This window comes from Phyllostomus discolor, chromosome 15 (assembly GCF_004126475.2).
Source record: "Phyllostomus discolor isolate MPI-MPIP mPhyDis1 chromosome 15, mPhyDis1.pri.v3, whole genome shotgun sequence".
Lineage (NCBI taxonomy): Eukaryota > Metazoa > Chordata > Mammalia > Chiroptera > Phyllostomidae > Phyllostomus > Phyllostomus discolor.
The window spans coordinates 20,088,573-20,105,393 of record NC_040917.2 but is presented as its reverse complement, the minus strand read 5'-3'; the positions used below and the strand labels follow the sequence as shown (position 1 = coordinate 20,105,393).

Genomic DNA, 16,821 nt, shown 5'->3' with positions numbered 1-16,821 from the left:
TAGTCATTTCCTTGCTCCTGGTTTCTCCTTGATGTTACGGTAATTCACCCAAGGCCTGTCTGGCCCGGGCACCAGAGGCAGGGAGACATCTGGGCTGACGTTTAGACTTCAGAAGAGAGACCCGTGCTTTTCCATAGAAACCCCTGGCCACAGGCTCCGTTCACTCCTGCTGGAATATCATGACAACTCAGGATCTTTGCAGATAGTCTGACGACAGGTGGAAACATCACTAAGATCGGTTGAACTGCCCTGACTGGTGTGGCTCAGGGGCCTGGGCATTGTCCTGCAAACCAAAATGTCACTGGTTCAATTCCCCGCCAGGGCACATGCCTGGGTCTCAGGCCAGGTCCCTGTTGGGGGTGTGTGCGAGGCAAACAATCGACGTTTCTCTCCCTCTCTTTCTCCCTGCCTTGCCCTCTTTCTAAAAATAAATAAATAAAATATTAAAAAACTAAAAAAGATCTGCTGAACTAATAGGGGGGAAAATCACACAGGGAGAGAAAATGCATATCCATTAGGCAAACTTTCTTTTTTTTTAACTGAGTCCTCAGTCACTAAAAGAGATAAAAGGCATGACTCACATTAAAGCTTCCTTGCTCCACAGATGAATTAACAATTAGCAAGGGGAAGTCTTTCGTTTTGGTCTCCTGATAGCTATCTGGACTGTTAAACATGCGCAGCTTGCATAGCAAATTGCGAAGGTTTCCCTCCGTTTCAGATTCCAGTTGCATCCAAAATACATTTGTAACAGATTTCTGTGCATAGGAAATAACCCCAAAGAAGTTCCTCCTCTTTTTTCCCAAGGTGTGATTCACTGTTCTTGGCTGGTTCAGACACACACACACACACACACACACACATATACACACATATATGAAATTTATCATCTGCATTAGGGCTGAAATCAAAACGAGAGCGATTTGAAATAACCTTAGACAACACATTTTGCTGGGGACATGCTGTTCCGTCAGGGGTGCAGTTCTTCAGCCGAAGCACGGGGCCCTCGTCTACGACACGTGCAAGTACAAATTAGGTCACTGCAACAGGTGACAAGTTTTAATTGAATGTCTTCTGTCTTCAATTCTGACAAAAGGTGAATGGAAATAAATGAGTCTGGCAAGACGGCCCTGAGCCTTACAATACCCAATATCTCATTATTTTTAAACAGCTATCTATAAACTGATGCTGACAAGCCTTGAACCTTTTATTTCTGCTCAAGATGAGGTGGCTGTGAAGGCGGAAAAAAAAAAGAAAGAGAAAAAGAGGCATCCAGAGCCTTGCATTAAACATGCAATACCTACCATTATCACTTCCCCAATGTAATTAAAGGAAATCTCCTATTCAAAAGGCACTATTTCTTACTTTGCTTGATGTCGGAAAGAGCGAGAGAGAGCGAGAGAGTGTGCCTGGCCTGCATTTACTAAACATAGAGACTGCCTTTTAAAAAAAAAGGGAGAAAACTCTTTCCTTTCCTTCTTTTTGCCTGTTAAAAATTTCATAAATGACTGGAAGAGAGATTGCTGTGACTGATCCCTCTCTAAACTCTGTCTTCCCTTGTTACCCTTTAATACTGGTGACTCGTCCCTTTATCCTTTTCAAAATTGCCTTCCCAGGTGAGCAAAGTTATGAGTTAGTAGGTGAAAGCACGAAATGCGGAGGCATATCAACATCGGGAGAAGTGATTCTGCTAATTCACAATTACATGTGGCACCGGCAGCAATAAGTTTAACACAATAATACAGTAATAACAGTGCACAGCTCCCCATGGGGATGCTCTGTGTAAACAGAAGCACAGATATTATTTATGCAAAATTCAATGCCCTGTAAAAATGAATTAAATATGAAATCAACCCAGCTGGTTTACAGGTTGCTGGGTTGAGCGCCAGAGTCACGCAGTTTCGTTCCGTGGTGAGGGATCCAGGGGCGTCTAATGACCAGAAGCGCAAACATGGAAAGGGAATGCATTTTCTCCACTTAAAAAATAAAAAAAGGACCTCGGTGACAGAGAAGGGTGGTGGTGAGTCGGGAGGTCATTTGGCTCAGTATGGGAGACTCCAGGTCACCTGGGCGACAGGGAAGAGCTTATGAGGCTTAGAGGAGACGCTTAGGGTGGTTTTAGGTTTGGGACAATTCGTTAGCTACCCAACAAAAAGTAATAGAAATGTATCACCGGACTCCAGCAGAAATTTGGGGAGCCAGAGTGATGCATGATGTTTACTCACATTTAGTTTTCAGATGATTATGATTTGGTAAAGTTAAGATTGGCCATAAAGTAAACCTGGTTCCAAGAATACGTCCAGGTCATGTGAAAAGAGAATTATACCTCACATATAAATTATGGAGGAAGAAAATCAGTTCAAGAGAGTCAATGTTAATATAACATGAATGTCAGCCCTGGCTGGTGTAGGTCAGTGGCCTGAGTGCCGGCCTGCGAACCAAAGAGTCGTTGGTTCGATTCCCAGTCAGGGCACATGCCTGGGTTGAGGGCCAGGTTCCCAGCTGCAAAAGGCAACCACATATTGATGTTTCTCTCCCTCTCTTTCTTCCTCCCTTCCCCCATCTCTAAAAGTAAATAAAATCTTTAAAAAACTTAAAAAACATATAACATGAATGTACACATGCCCGCACCTTAGACCAGTAAGAACTCTTCCTCGGACACTGACGCTTCTCCCTTCTGTAACGCTGGCAGCACTAAGTTGAATGCAGGGGTCACAGGGCACAGCCTTGCATGGGGATGCTCTGCGTGGAGAAGAAGCTCTGCTACTCTTCACGCAAATTTCAGTGCCCCGTGAAAATGAATTACACATGAAGCTCGACACACTGGTTTAATTGTGTCTTCTTCCATGGAGAGGAAGGTAGCCAGGGCTGGGCTCCACTGCAAGTCTTTCGTGGGGTCAATAAGAACGGCCATGGTCCGAAGGTGTGTGTCCCCCCAAAGCTCCGATGTTGAAACCCAATCCCAAGGTGATGGTATTGGGAGGTGGGGCCTTCGGCAGGTGATTGGGTCATGATGGGGTTAGTGCCCTTATTAGCGACCCCAGAGAACTCCGCTGCCTTTTTTGTGACGTGAGGACACAGTGAGAAGAATGTGGACTATGAGCCAGGAGGCCTTCGCCCAGCCCGGAATCTGCCAGCACCTCGATCTTGGATTCCTCAGCCTCTAGAGCCCATGAGAAATAAATTTCGGTTGCGTGAATGTCACCTAGTCTATGATAGTCTGTTACAGCAGCCCGAAAGGACTAAAACAAGAAGAAATACATGAAGATAACACAAGAGTCAGAGGCTCCATAATGGGTGGATGCAGAGTGTGTCGGGATATAAAGAAAACACAGTGGTTTCTAGCCCCCTCTCTGCCAGCTTTATGAATGACCACTAACCTCACTCCCCTGCCACCTGTGCTGTGAAACACCTGTGAGGAAAGTGAATGGAGGAGAGAAAAGAACAAAAGAAAGTGTGAGAGAATTGTCTTGGAGAAAATGTGCACAGAAATATCACACTATGTTCTCAGCTGCCCAGAGTCCGGAGGGGACCACAAGAGCAAAGAGCCACGGTACACACACTTTCATGCTAATTAAAGTATAGTTTTTTCTCCCCCAAAGATGACAAATTAGAGTGCTGAGGGATTTGAGACTTCATGAGAAAAACCGGGCTAGGAGAAGCAAGAGGGGAAGTGATAAAAAACACTTCGCCGTGCACGGTGTTTTCACTCCGATGAAAGAGAGGCGCGTGTGCGAAGACCGTCGGCAGCAGACACGCTAACTAAGTAATGTTTCCTACACAGCTAATTTCCATTTATCGCCCTTTGATCTCTTGCATGTTCTCAGAATTTTCCCTCCATCTGATTTCAGCAAGATGACTAGAAATTCAGTTTGCCTTGTTGTAGATAATGAGCGCATGGAAAAATATTTTTATTTCATCTGGTTCTTGAGCCACAAGTCCAACGACACTTTCATTTTACTGCTCGGTGCATCTAGATTTTACTGAAGAGCTACTCCAGACCCACGCTGAAGTGATACACAGTGTCAAAGACCTGGGCGAGAGTTACACGCAAGCAATCTAAACATGTCAACAGTCCCTGTCAAGGAACATAGTAATTGGGGCAATGCGTACTCTCAGGGCCAACGAGAAAACCGCACGTTAAAGGGCTATGGCAGGGTGGAGTCCACAGCCTGTATTTTTCTTCTTCCGTTAGGATGTGTGAAGACTGTGCGAAGGGACAGACAAGACTCCAGATGAGATTCCCAGATGCCAAACAGACTGGGTCTTGGCTGTGGAAAGGCTGTACTTGAACCAGGTTGTGAATTTCCTGATAGACCTTGCCGTGTGTTGCTGTTATGTGATGGGTAAGAAGGGGAGGCGGCGGGTACTGGCCCATCCTCGATATGGCCCACAGTGCTAGGAGGGATCACTGCGTCCTAGGTTGGGCAACTCAAGACTGGATACTGGAGTTAAAGGCTCCAAGTGTGACAATCTCATGCAGGAGGAAGAGGTAGGTTTTCCAGTGAAAATCTCCCTGCAATCTTCCCAAACCTGCCTTCTCTTACTCTTCCCACTCAATAGAGTCTCTCTCTACATTTTTGAAACACAGACTGGGTTAAAATCAACCATCAAGATATTTTACTTAATATTTATTATATATTTATCTTAATTCCACAAGAAATTGCAGGTTGAAGGCGCAGTGGGAAAAGATACTGGACCTGAAACAGCTTCAGAGAATTAAAACATAGCCAAATAACTTGGTACATGTTTTAATTGTATATTACTCACTATGGCACACACCTGCCATATGGTAGGCACTCAAAAATACCAAGTGAATACAGAAAAAAATTTACAATGTGCATTCTAGCCATGCACTAATCAGCTATTTTTCGGTGATGGTTTTTCTTTTGATACTTCTAAACCTGAAATGTCTCCATGGGCATGTACAGAAGGGTATGCATGCATTGTCAATAATTCGTGTTTGTCATGTTCTCCATAATGTACTGGTATATTCCAGCTTCAGGCAGGCATAGAAAACTTGAAGACAACAACATAGCATGAAGCAACAAAAAAAGGAGTTGTTGAAAAGTATGACAGCAGAAATATTCTTTCAATATTCATCCTGGACAACATAAGACGAAACTACATTTGGTTTTCTGAGAAACTCTCAGGGAGAACCTAAGAAAAACGGATTCATGAGAGCTGTGTTTAGATACTGAATACGAGCAAGAAGGCCCACCGGTGCCTGTCCTTGGGAAATCTGACAGATGAAGAGCACCCTTCCCTCTGCAAGGCACTTTTACTGCCTGCCTGCCTGGAAGCCGGTGAATGGGCTGGATCACGTGTCCAGCTCTCTTCCAGCCCGAAGTTTCTGTGAATGAAGTGGTGCACTTAAAATGATGGAACTGACCCACGGACTCCAAGTGCCACTGCTTGGCAGCTGGAAGCATCAGCACACTTCATATTTGCAGTCGGGGAAGACCAGAGCCAAGCGGATGGCGCTAATGAACCAGACGAGCAGAAGGCTTTCTGGCCCGGGTCTTCGCGTTCCCCTCCCGGTGACCTTGGCCAAATGCATTTCCTTTTGTTCTTGACGATAATCAAGCAAGCAGAGTGCCCATGTTTGAAAAATGCTTCCAGCTTATTACTGCATTAGGGGAAGATCAATGCCTGTTGCACATGGCTGTGGAGGCTGAAGTATGAAAAATCATACCCAGCTTCCGGTTTGTGGGCCTTTGACAACACCCAGACCTGGGTTATGCCAAGGAGAGGAAGACAGGCCCTGATAATGGATATTTTGAAGACAACCAATGAGTGGCTAATGGTTACTTGGCCGTTTAACCAAATTTCATCTGGAGTTTCAAAATAAAAAGGCAATCCCTGGCCAGGTAGCTCAGTTGCTTAGAGTGTTATCCCAATATGCCAAGGTTGTGGGTTTGATCCCTGGTCCAGACACATACAGAATCAACCGGTGAATGCATAAATAATGGGACAACAAATTGATCTCTCTCTCTTTCTCTCTCTCTTTCAAATCAATGAATAAAAAATGTAAAAGGCTTTGACTACATATGATCTGACTTCTGTAAATATACCATAATGGGTAAGTTTTCATTTCAATATCTATAGTTACTTTCTTTTCAGAAAGTATAGTATATATGTGTGTGTATATATATTCACATATAACAGATACATAGGTACACAGATAGATACACAAATTATATATAATTTGGAACCAGTAAGATATAACTAGGTTTCCTTATTTTCCTGATAATAATTTGGCTGGCTCAATAATTTCATGAGAATAATTTATTTGCAAAGTTTTCCCATCCAAAGAAAACACATGTTACATGCATTTATATTGATATTGATATCAGGATGGCAAATCCAAATAACTACAGAGACCATCCATAGAAAGTGAACGAATGAAAGGGGCTGTGTGCTTTATGACATGAGGGGTAAGTCGTGTGGGGAATTAGAGGGCATTTGCCCCGCCAGCAGCGCCACCTGCCCCACTGCCGGGGCCAGTGCGGTGGGGGACTGTCGTGCGGGAACCGGGTTGCGCCTGAGTCTGAGGCCAGTGTTCTCAAAAGTCCCATTTCCAAATGAAGCCAGCAATCTGGATCTTTATATAAAATCTCCCCACATTTAAGTGTTTCCACAACTTTATTTTGGCTAATCAGTGGCCCCTCGGCTACCGGCTTATAGCCTTTGGTCTACATTCTTTACTTGCTACACAGGGGCCAGCTGTGAGCAGTCCTGCAGTAGAAGCCAGGTCCGACCACTGGCTGGTTAAATGGATCCCATTACCAGTCGGTCGCTATTTAGAAATGATCCTTTTATTTTTACTTAGGCCCTGGTGATCCATGGGCATGCATATAAATGAAATTGCCTAACTGCTCAAATTCTACCATAGGCTACCTCTTGAAACTCTAATTTTAAAATGCTATTAAGCAGGGGTTTAAGGGTAATAATGATAATGCACAAAAGGGTTTTCATTAGAAATCAAACAAGAATAAATACAAAATAATCATCTCTGCCCACACGTCGCACCTGCCAGTTAGGAGCGTGGACTTGCGTTGGTGCACGTGAGCCCTCTTGAAGAATGTCTTGCTAAGCACAGGTCTCCGCTGCTATTTATAGTCAATGGAAGCAAAGGCTGCCTTCAAACTCGCCCATTGTGCTTACTAAATGTGTTTGCTTTTTGAAGGAACATCTTTCTGCAGAGTGAAATCTGTTGGAACTGTGAGCCAATTCTTGTAACATAACTGGTACATCTCCAGGGTCCCTAAGATGCACCCAATCAGTCACTCTCGGGACTTAGATGAAATTTAAAAAAGAAAGCAGTGGCAATTTTACTATATTTTGAGAAAGGAGCATTTGGGCCTTGGGGAAGGAATGAATGATTTATAGATCGGAAACCACGTCCCTTGGAGTCTCTGTGAACTTCCATTCTAGTAGTTAAAGCACATGCCTATCAAATTGCTTATGAGAAAAAAAAAATTATGGAAAATAACCAAGAGTAAAGCTTTGTTCTTATTAAGGAACATGAATATGTATGTAATTTTAGCCAGACTAAATGAACCCAAAAATGAATAAATAAAAAAATAAGAACAATAATTGTCACGAGAGAAGGTTTGTCTCCTTTTCTGCTCTTATGGGAGCATTTACGTTTAGAGTTGCAAAAGAGAATTCATATTTTTAAATGCAACTGCCCAGAAAGAGACAAAAGAAAAGGACTCTGAAGGGAAACCACCATGGGGCAAGAAGCATGTGTAGCGCCGCGCCGCCCCCCCCCCCCCCCCCCCCCGAGTGATAAACCTTTCTAGAGCCGGGACAGACTGCAGGCTTGCTCTGACCGCAGCACGTGACTGTCAGTGTTCACACAAGCAGGGTGTTCATCCTGAGCTGTGTCCACTCGCCAAGCATGACTCTATTTAGAAAGGCGGCATCGAGCCATTAATCCTAATTTTACATTAAACATCTTTTTGAGACCACGTGAGCTCTGGCTGGAATAAAATCCGATGTTAGCAGCAACAGTATGAGCATGAAACGTATCACGGAGAGCTGTGTGAGTACCCCCATGCCCTTGCCGACGTGGGGCGCGAACGTGCATTCGCCCTTGGCTAACGTTCCACCGTCAAGTACTTGGAACCGATGTCAATGAATGAGTGGCTTACACCTCTGATTCCAATACCTTTATCTTCAATGTAATGGATTGATCTGAATGCTGTCTACTGACCATGAGGGATGCCAGCACGTGGAATCAGTACTCTTTCAGTTGAGCGAGCTTGCAAGGCATACTACTGCTATTTCTCCGGTCTCTTGGGTTATTGTTTCTTCTACAACCTTTTCATATGGGAAGGCCTTCACAAAACACCCTACATGATGGGAGAGGGTTTGGAGTACTTTCAGGCCGGTGAATACACTAAGATGCTGGGTGAGTGGCATGCCCAGAGAGGGCAGAGAAGCTCTGGAACCTGCCCATACGCTGCCCTGTGTGCACCTTCCATCTGGCTGCTCTTCAGGTGTGTCCTTAATAATCAAAGTGATCAGTGAGGTGCTTCCCTGAGTCCCGTGAGCCATTTTAGCAAATTCTCAAACCTAAGGAGGGAGTACAGGAAATTTCCACTTATAGCCAGGGGGTCAGAAGCATGGGTGGACTTGGACTTCTCATTGGCAGTGGGGACAGTCTTATGGGACCGAGCCCTGAACTCGTGGGATGTGATGCTAAATCCAGGCAGAAAGTGTCAGAACTGAACTGAATTTTTGAACACTCAGTTGATGTCTGGAGAACCAGAGAACTGGTTGTCGGTGTTGGACAACACTCCAGAATGACAAAAAAAGAGAAAATATTTGCGATGATGTCCAGATCGCAGCTTCTTAATTTCCATTCTACACCACAGAGAGCTAAAGCTCCTTTGGAGAAAGAGCCAACGCTAAAGACTGCAGCATGGAAAGTAGCAAATGAGCCTGGATTGTCTTTCTGAGCCAGAAAAGTAAGAAAGTGACCCAAGAAGGAGAGGGACAGCTCAGGACTTCCCAGGAAGCCAGCCTGAAGGAGCTCCCACTGGATAAATCTGGGACGATTTGAGCATCAAAATGAACACTGGCATCAATGGCGCGTAACTCACTGAATGCAATAAGAACCCACAAGTCACAGCGACATTGATAAATGCATAAACTGAAGGTTGAATGGGAAATAGATTATGTACATAATTCTCAAATTATCGCCCCCCAAAGTTCTTATCACCCCCAAAGGGAAGAGGAACGACGTTACAGTGGGGAAGCCTGGCAGATACCCACTCTCAAGTGACCAAGCTGCTATCACCAGTAACGTGGCAAGGGGGGACCGAAGTGCCACCTGATGTGATGCAATCACATCACAGTGTCATTCCAGAGACATTCGTGCCAGACGCATAACCTGACTCGAATCATGAAAAAACATCATCATCACCAAAATCGAAGGAGACCCTACAAAATAACTGGCCTGAAGTCTTCAAATGGTCAGTCATGACATTCAAGGAAACAAGGTAAATTTAATTATAAACCCAGATTGTGTGTTGATGCAAATATACAGGGCGGGGCCAAAGTAGGTTTACAGTGGTGAGTATGCAAAACACAGTTCATTCTCGTGTCATCACCTATTAATTCTTGCATGATGCCCCATCCGAGCAACGGACGCCTGCATTTGCCCCACCCTGCATGGGTCTCAGAGTGTTCAGTGATTTGTTTCCAGAATAGCATCTGGAACACTAAAACGAGGTCTAAAAGATCGGAGACTGGATTTGCAGTGTGATGGTAAATACTCAGAGTAGCTGGCAGCTTTTGTACCAGAGACAGAGCTTCTCCTTCAGTTGTGATGAGCAAGCCTGGGATGATTTGAGCATCAAATGCTTTTGTTTTTAGTTCCTTCAGTGTGGCTCGCTCTCTTTTCTGTCTCTTCTTCCTCTTTTTTTTTATCTCTCCTTTTCCCAAGATTCTGAAAGGTTAGCACTACCTGAACGCAATATTATCCACGTGCCCATTCCAAAACTGACTTCAATTTTCTTTTTCCAGATCCTGAACTTGTCTTTTCAATTGATTTTAAAGACAGTGGAGTTAGCACCATTTCAGGAAGGACGGCCATCTTCAAAGCGGCTCATTTGAAAAATATTTGTGTTCCTCTTTGTGGTTCGAGAAGCCCTTCACCTCGTTTCCATTGGCAGAGTCCCGTATCCGCGCTGAGAGACAGGCACGGCTACTTCCCATCTCACGAGTAAGGAAATTCAGGCAGACTGAGTCCTTTACCAGGTTCGTGGACGAGAGTGAGCGCACTGGGAACGGCACCACAGGGGCTGGCTGCATGTCAGCATTATGAAAAGAAGGAGAAGAGCCAGCTAGACAGGAGCTGCCCCTGGGAAGTGCTGGCATTGTTTCCGCGGCTCGCTGTGCACGCACCAGCCACTGGGCCATCTCAGCGAACGCACGGGAGTCCGCGGTCATCCGTCTTCCTTTGCATTGCTGCCGAGCTTTTTCACGAAAACGGAGGGTCCTTTATAGTTAATTGTGATTTTTTTTAAAAAAGAAAAAGAAGTGAAAAGGAAACTAACAAAATCAATTAGAGTTGTTGGTGCATTCCATATATCTGAGGCACGACTTTACTGTTTTAATTAAGTGGAAATATAGACCATTGTTTCAAAGACACTAAAAAGACAATTCCAACCCTGACGCCGGCCCCTCCCCCGAACCCTGTCTTTTTAAACTGGAACGTCTATGACAACCAGGCCAACCGCCGGCTAGAAGATTGGGTTCTGATAATGGTCAATTGTAAATCACAACCCACATTGTAATTATTCCTCTAAAAATCCTCCTAATTACGAGTCTACCGCTGTAGGTATACTTTTGTAAAGCTTGAATAGTTATCTAGTTTAACGTTTTTTTAAATAAAGTTAGCAGATCTGAAGTCAAAAGGAACAATAGAGAGGTTTGAATAAAATTCTAGGATTTACTCCATTCACACTGGCTACATCTTAATAGTGGCACAAGTCCGCACCCCTCAGTTCCCAGACGGGAGATCGTCGGCCTCCTGGGCCTCGGCTTGCTCATCACAACCGAAGGAGAAGCTCTGTCTCTGGTACAGAAGCTGCCAGCTACTCTGAGTATTTACCATCACACTCCAAATCCACTCGCCGATCTTTTAGACCTCGTTTTAGTGTTCCAGATGCTGTTCTGGAAACAAATGCATTTAATTTTTACGTAAAGCAGTAATATTATTGATACCTCTTTGGACACTGTTTCAAGTTGCAATATTTGAAGGATAGCAAGACGTCCACGAGGACCGATTTACTCCGTGTCCATCTGCCCCACTGTGAGGCCGGCCGTCCGGTCTAGAGAAAAGACCCCCAGCAAACCGTCTTCTCTAGCCCCACCTCTCGGAGTGGCCCTCTGTCTCCATCTCACGAGCTGAATGGAGCACCCTGGGTCCAGCAGATGAAATCTAGCCACTTAGTTCCCCATACAGTCAAGCGGAAAAAAAAAATCACGGGCTAGCGTTTGAATCACGGCTCCGCCACATTCTCACAGCGTGGCCTTGCGCGATTCATTAACACCTTTGAGTATCATTTTCCTCCTCTCCTGTGGAGTAGGAACGGAGAACGAGATAAGGAACATCCCTAAAAGGCCTCACACTGTCCCTGGCACATAGCAGACATGCCACAAATATAGATTCCCCATGGCCTTCAGTTTTCTCCTTCCCAGGAGGGACGAGCACGTAAAGTTGCAATACGAAGAAATTAGTCTTTATGGGGGGGATTTCAGGACTCCGTGTTGGTGGAGAAGGTGTTCTGAGGCCCCGGGCACTTCTAAGCGCCTGTCTCATCCCAACAGGCAGCCACTTAATCCCCCCGGCAGGGAGTGGACTGTGGGAGAACGGGAAATCCGTGTCCTCTCCTCCTCAGACAGACGGGAGGGGCGGGGTGTTCCAGGCGAGGGTCCGCCATGCATGTTTGAAAACAGAAAACCAGTGCGATCCAAACGTTATGTAGCGCATGACACGATGTTAATCATACAAAGCACGGCCTTTTGTTCAAGTTTGGTATGATTCCTTGAACATTTTATTACTGAAGTTCTCTAGTCCTCATGATACTCAGTGCTCATCACCTGAAGAGCGCAGGTTTGCTCGGAAATGACAGGGTCGCGAAACAGAGGGACACGGGACACTGTGACACAGCACAGCGCTAATGGCCTAACGTGACCCACCAGGATCAGACTTATTTATCTTCCCACTTGACAAAATACACTCAGGAATTCCATTGAGAAGAATGAACAAAATAAGAACCTCTTTCAATTATTTCAGAGAATTAAATTTCAAATACTTTTAAAAAAATAAAATGCTACTATCAAATGTGAAATGCATGAAATGTCCAATTCTCGGAAAGGGGGCAGTGGCGATTTTATTTCTACTATGCTTTTAGTACCTTTTCTCTATTTTTTGGAGACAAATAAATTTTAAGAGGGATTACTTAGCTGTCTATTCAAGTACAACTCAGTAAAATACCTAACGGCATGCCTGGCTATTTTTCCCCAATTCTGAATTTCTTGAGATGTGGAATTTCTCCTTCAACTGCCTCAAAGTCCTTAGGATCCAGTGGAGGTTTTATTTTCTGCAACGCCAGATTATGAAAACAGTTATACAAAGTACCCTCAGCATTTGTTCTCTGCATAATTTTGGTAGAAAAATGGTAGAATTTTTTTTAAAAAATCTGCAACAAGTTGGATAGTGTACAGGCAAGGCAGGAGTCACAGCCACAGCTCCGCAGGCATTGTTTGTGATGCACTTTGCTGCCCCCAAAGCCAATCCAAAGAGCAATCGGGGACTCCCCGACGCTCCGTGTTCCCTGGGGAAGCACACGTGTTCTTAACGTCGCTTCCAGCCCGTCCAAACCCCTTCCCTGGGGTCCACCGGCTCACGGAACGTCGGATGAGGAACGACCTGGAACACGATTACTGCGCTGGTGTTCCCTAAGTGCTCTAGTGGCCATCACTTCACTCTGTGTCCGCCGCATTCCATTACTGCCCCAAGTCATACAGGCCGCTGTCGCCGCGAGAGCTTTTCATCTGTGGAGCTCCCTCTCTTTCTCCTGGTGAGACTGCCAACTCCACTCTCAGGAAATGAGCTCATGGGAACACTTGCTTTTTCGTGTGTGAAAACAAAACACAACAAAACAAAACAAAAGGCCGTTGCCCAGCTTCAGAGACGGGGTTGTGGGGGGCGGGGGGGCTTGCTCTGTCTCCAAAGTCAGATGAAAGGGACTGAAACTGACCAGGGAGCCTCCTTCAGAATCAGGAAGTTGCAGATGAGCCATTATATTGGCCCACGGGCCTCCCATCTCTTTTATATGCCCCATTGGGAGTGCAGGGAGCACGGGAGGGCAGAAGGGAGGGAGAGGGGGCGGGGCAGAGGAGGACAGCACAGCTACCTCTAAACCCATTTCTGTTTGCGAACATTAAACATTTGCATTCACTGGGGCCAACGACACCAGCCAATGCCGATGCCACAAGTCTATGTGTGCCGAATGTTTCATGTATGGGACAGATGGTGACACCATCACAATGCAGTCAGCGCCTAAATAAGTGAATCGTGGCTTAGTCTTTCACGTCCAAACAGTAACTAAATTTAATTGTTTTTGCAATCAGTGGCATATGCTGGCATCTGTCTGCTGTATGACTTGGACCAGATCTGATCTGGCCAGGGCATCCTGAGTACTAAGGCTACACAGTCCCCAGTGTTAACGTACTGCAAATAGCACGGGCAGACAGGGTAACTGATTAAGGCTATAGGTTGCTTTCTGACCTCTTGGCTTTGTATCATGTTTATGATAAAGGTAAGAGGTACTGACCACCTAAGGATTTTCTCTGTTGCATCGCTAAAATGTTTAAACTTGTCCTACTCAGTTAACAACAACAACAATGGGAACACACATAATTTTCTATTACATCTAAAAGGCACTGGTTTGCCTCGGCCAGGTGGCTCAGTTATTTGGAGCGGTATCCTGTACACCAAAGGGTTGCGGGTTCGATTCCCTGTTAGGGCACACACATAGGTTGCGAATTGATCCCCAGTCGGGGAGCTGTACCGGAGGCAACCAATTGATGTTTCTCTCTCTCTCTCTCTCTCTCTCTCTCTCTCCAATCAATATAACATATCCTCAGGTGAGGATTAAAATATAATAATAAAAAATAAAAGGGATTGGTCTCATCTTTGTCCTCATAGATTTACCAGATTCAGTTTGTTCAAATACGTATGAAGTGTTTGTTTTGTGCCAGTCTCCGTGGTAGGCACTGGGGTATTCTTTCCAGGGCTCACATTCTGGTGCAGAGTGGGGCATGCAGATGAATAATTATAGTCACATCATGCTTGCTTTTTGAGGCGTGGGCCAGGACCTAGGAGGAGCATAAGGACGAAAACTGAACTTCTCTGGTGCAGTCAGGAATGGATGGGGCACTATGGAATTCAACGTGAAGACACAAATAGTGAGGAGGATGCTGGAAAGACACTTGAGTCTCTGAGAGTGGCAGTGGCCAAGAGGCACGTGGAAAGAGGACCTGGAACTCGCTGTCCAGCATGCAACCTTTTACATTTCAGTGCAAAGGAATGACGATAAAACCTGTCTTCCAGTTTCTCAGATACCCTAGCTAAACTTCAGATGCTCCACAGTCGGAAGTGGCTGGTGGCCACCATATTGGACAGTGCGTTCCGGGACCATTCCCCTCACCAAGCCCTATGCGCCGGTGCTGATCAGGGAATGCAGACCTCTGCAGTGTGGCACGCTGCGAGGCTGCCGATGGAGGCAGGGCCCTGGTTCTGCGTGTCCCGAGGAGCCACTCAGAGGAACGGAGGCTTTAGCTTGCACTATTTGAAGAGCCACCTATGACTTTAGTCAGGGATTTTCAACCTTTTTCATCTCATGGCCCACATAAAGTGAATACTAAAATTCTGCGGTATGCCAAAAAAACATATTTTCTGCCAATCTGAAAGAATGAGCACAATTTTGATTCCTTCACACCAATAGCTTTTGTTGTGTTGGCTGTTGTCATTTTTTTTTTTAATTTGACAGTCTAAAGGAAAAGAGGTGAGTGCCCTCGACTCAATAGTCAGGTACTGGATGCTTTAAAAATTCCTGCGGCACACCAGGTAAAAATCGCTGATTCAAGTGGTAGAGTAAGACGTGTGGGTAAGGGAGGGAGAGAAAAAAATGAATGACTCGGTCAGACCTGTGCAGAGGAAACTTCCATCCAGCTGCAGCTACAGTGGTGGGGTGGTGCACCAACACACATGCACACACGCGAATATACCGCACACATTTACATCAGCTGTATATGCTTTCTCCTCTCTTGTTTCTCAGTGAGCAACATCGATAGTAACAGTAGTTAACATCTATTGAATGTTTATTGTGAACCAGGCACTGCCCCCAAATATTTCATGTGTATTAACTCATTAAGATCAAGAGCCGAAAAGATACCTTAGTGAATTACGCTGATGTCTCTAGGCCAATATTTCTGTCTAACTCTTCATATATATTGGTTTATGGGACTAGAAGTAAAGAACTGTGAATAGCAGTAACGACCGAAAAACATGTGAATAGGTCAAGTTAATGGTGTAATTTATTCTGCCAATGAAGCTTGATCATTAAGCAGGGTAGCTTTGAAGGGGGGACGGTGTGGGGGGGGGGGTGCCGGAGTGACTATACTTGCTACATATGCTTGAAAATAGGTAACAGGGATTTTTTTTTTAGATTTTATTTATTTATTTTCAGAGAGGGAAGGGAGGGAGAAAGAGAGAGAGAGAGAAACATCAATGTGCGGTTGCTGGGGGTCATGGCCTGCAACCCAGGCATGTACCCTGACTGGGAATCGAACCTGCGACACGCGACACTTTGGTTCTCGGGCCGAGTTCAATCCACTGAGCTACGCCAGCCAGGGCAAAAATCTCTTGAGTTGCATTAATGGGGACTTCTCTACATAAAACATTCAACTAAAAGCCCTGATGGAAATCGTTCATACTGAAAACCTACAGTGTAAAACTTTAAGAAATGGAGACAACAACTCTGAGCAGAGTATTCCCCGGTGACCTACATCTCATTTAAATCGTGAACTGAGCTGGCTAGACGGCTGGCCAAATCTCAGCTTTCCTTGTTTTCTCGGGCAGGATACTCTGCTCACTGTCCGGGTCCCGTAACTGCACACTGTGCCCCAGGGTAAGCTAGAAAACTGAACTTGCTTCTGTCATTGCCAGAATGTGACCTAGGTTCCAATGTGGCAGGGGAAGGCCTGATATGGTTGGTGGCTTGGATCTTCTTTCTGTCACTTCCCTACAACTCACGGAGCAGATTAGTCAAAGGAACTAACTGAATGCCTACTGTGTGCACGCAGAGAGGAGGTCATGGCATAGAAAGAAACTAATACTTTTGACACTCAACGTTTTAAAAATCTGGTTAAATGACTCGTATACATGTAGGAAATAACATAACAACAATGAAAAACAATGAAGAGTCAAGATGTAAGATAGTACGTAACAGCCTGAATCCCTGAGTGCCGTAGAGATTTGAGAGTCGAGAAGAAAGGGGTGGGTGTAGTGACAGGGGGCTCTGAAAGGGAGACGGACCACCTGAAGGAAGTCGGTTGTCAATCAGACATGAAGAAGATGCTGGGGAACTGAACACCTTGTAAGCTTGGATATTTCTTTCTGATTTATTTGATCATTACAACCACAATCAGAGCCTTCAACAATATGAAAAGAGATTCAAGAGGTAAAATATATGAAAGTCCGAATAGCACATCCTCCAGTAACATTGCTTCCTTTAA

At 45.1% G+C, this 16,821-nt stretch overlaps 1 protein-coding gene across 1 annotated transcript in view; it reads right to left on the bottom strand.

The window, feature by feature from the left end:
* ESRRG (estrogen related receptor gamma) overlaps positions 1 to 16,821 on the bottom strand; it is a 191,366-nt gene that overhangs the window by 59,078 nt on the left and 115,467 nt on the right.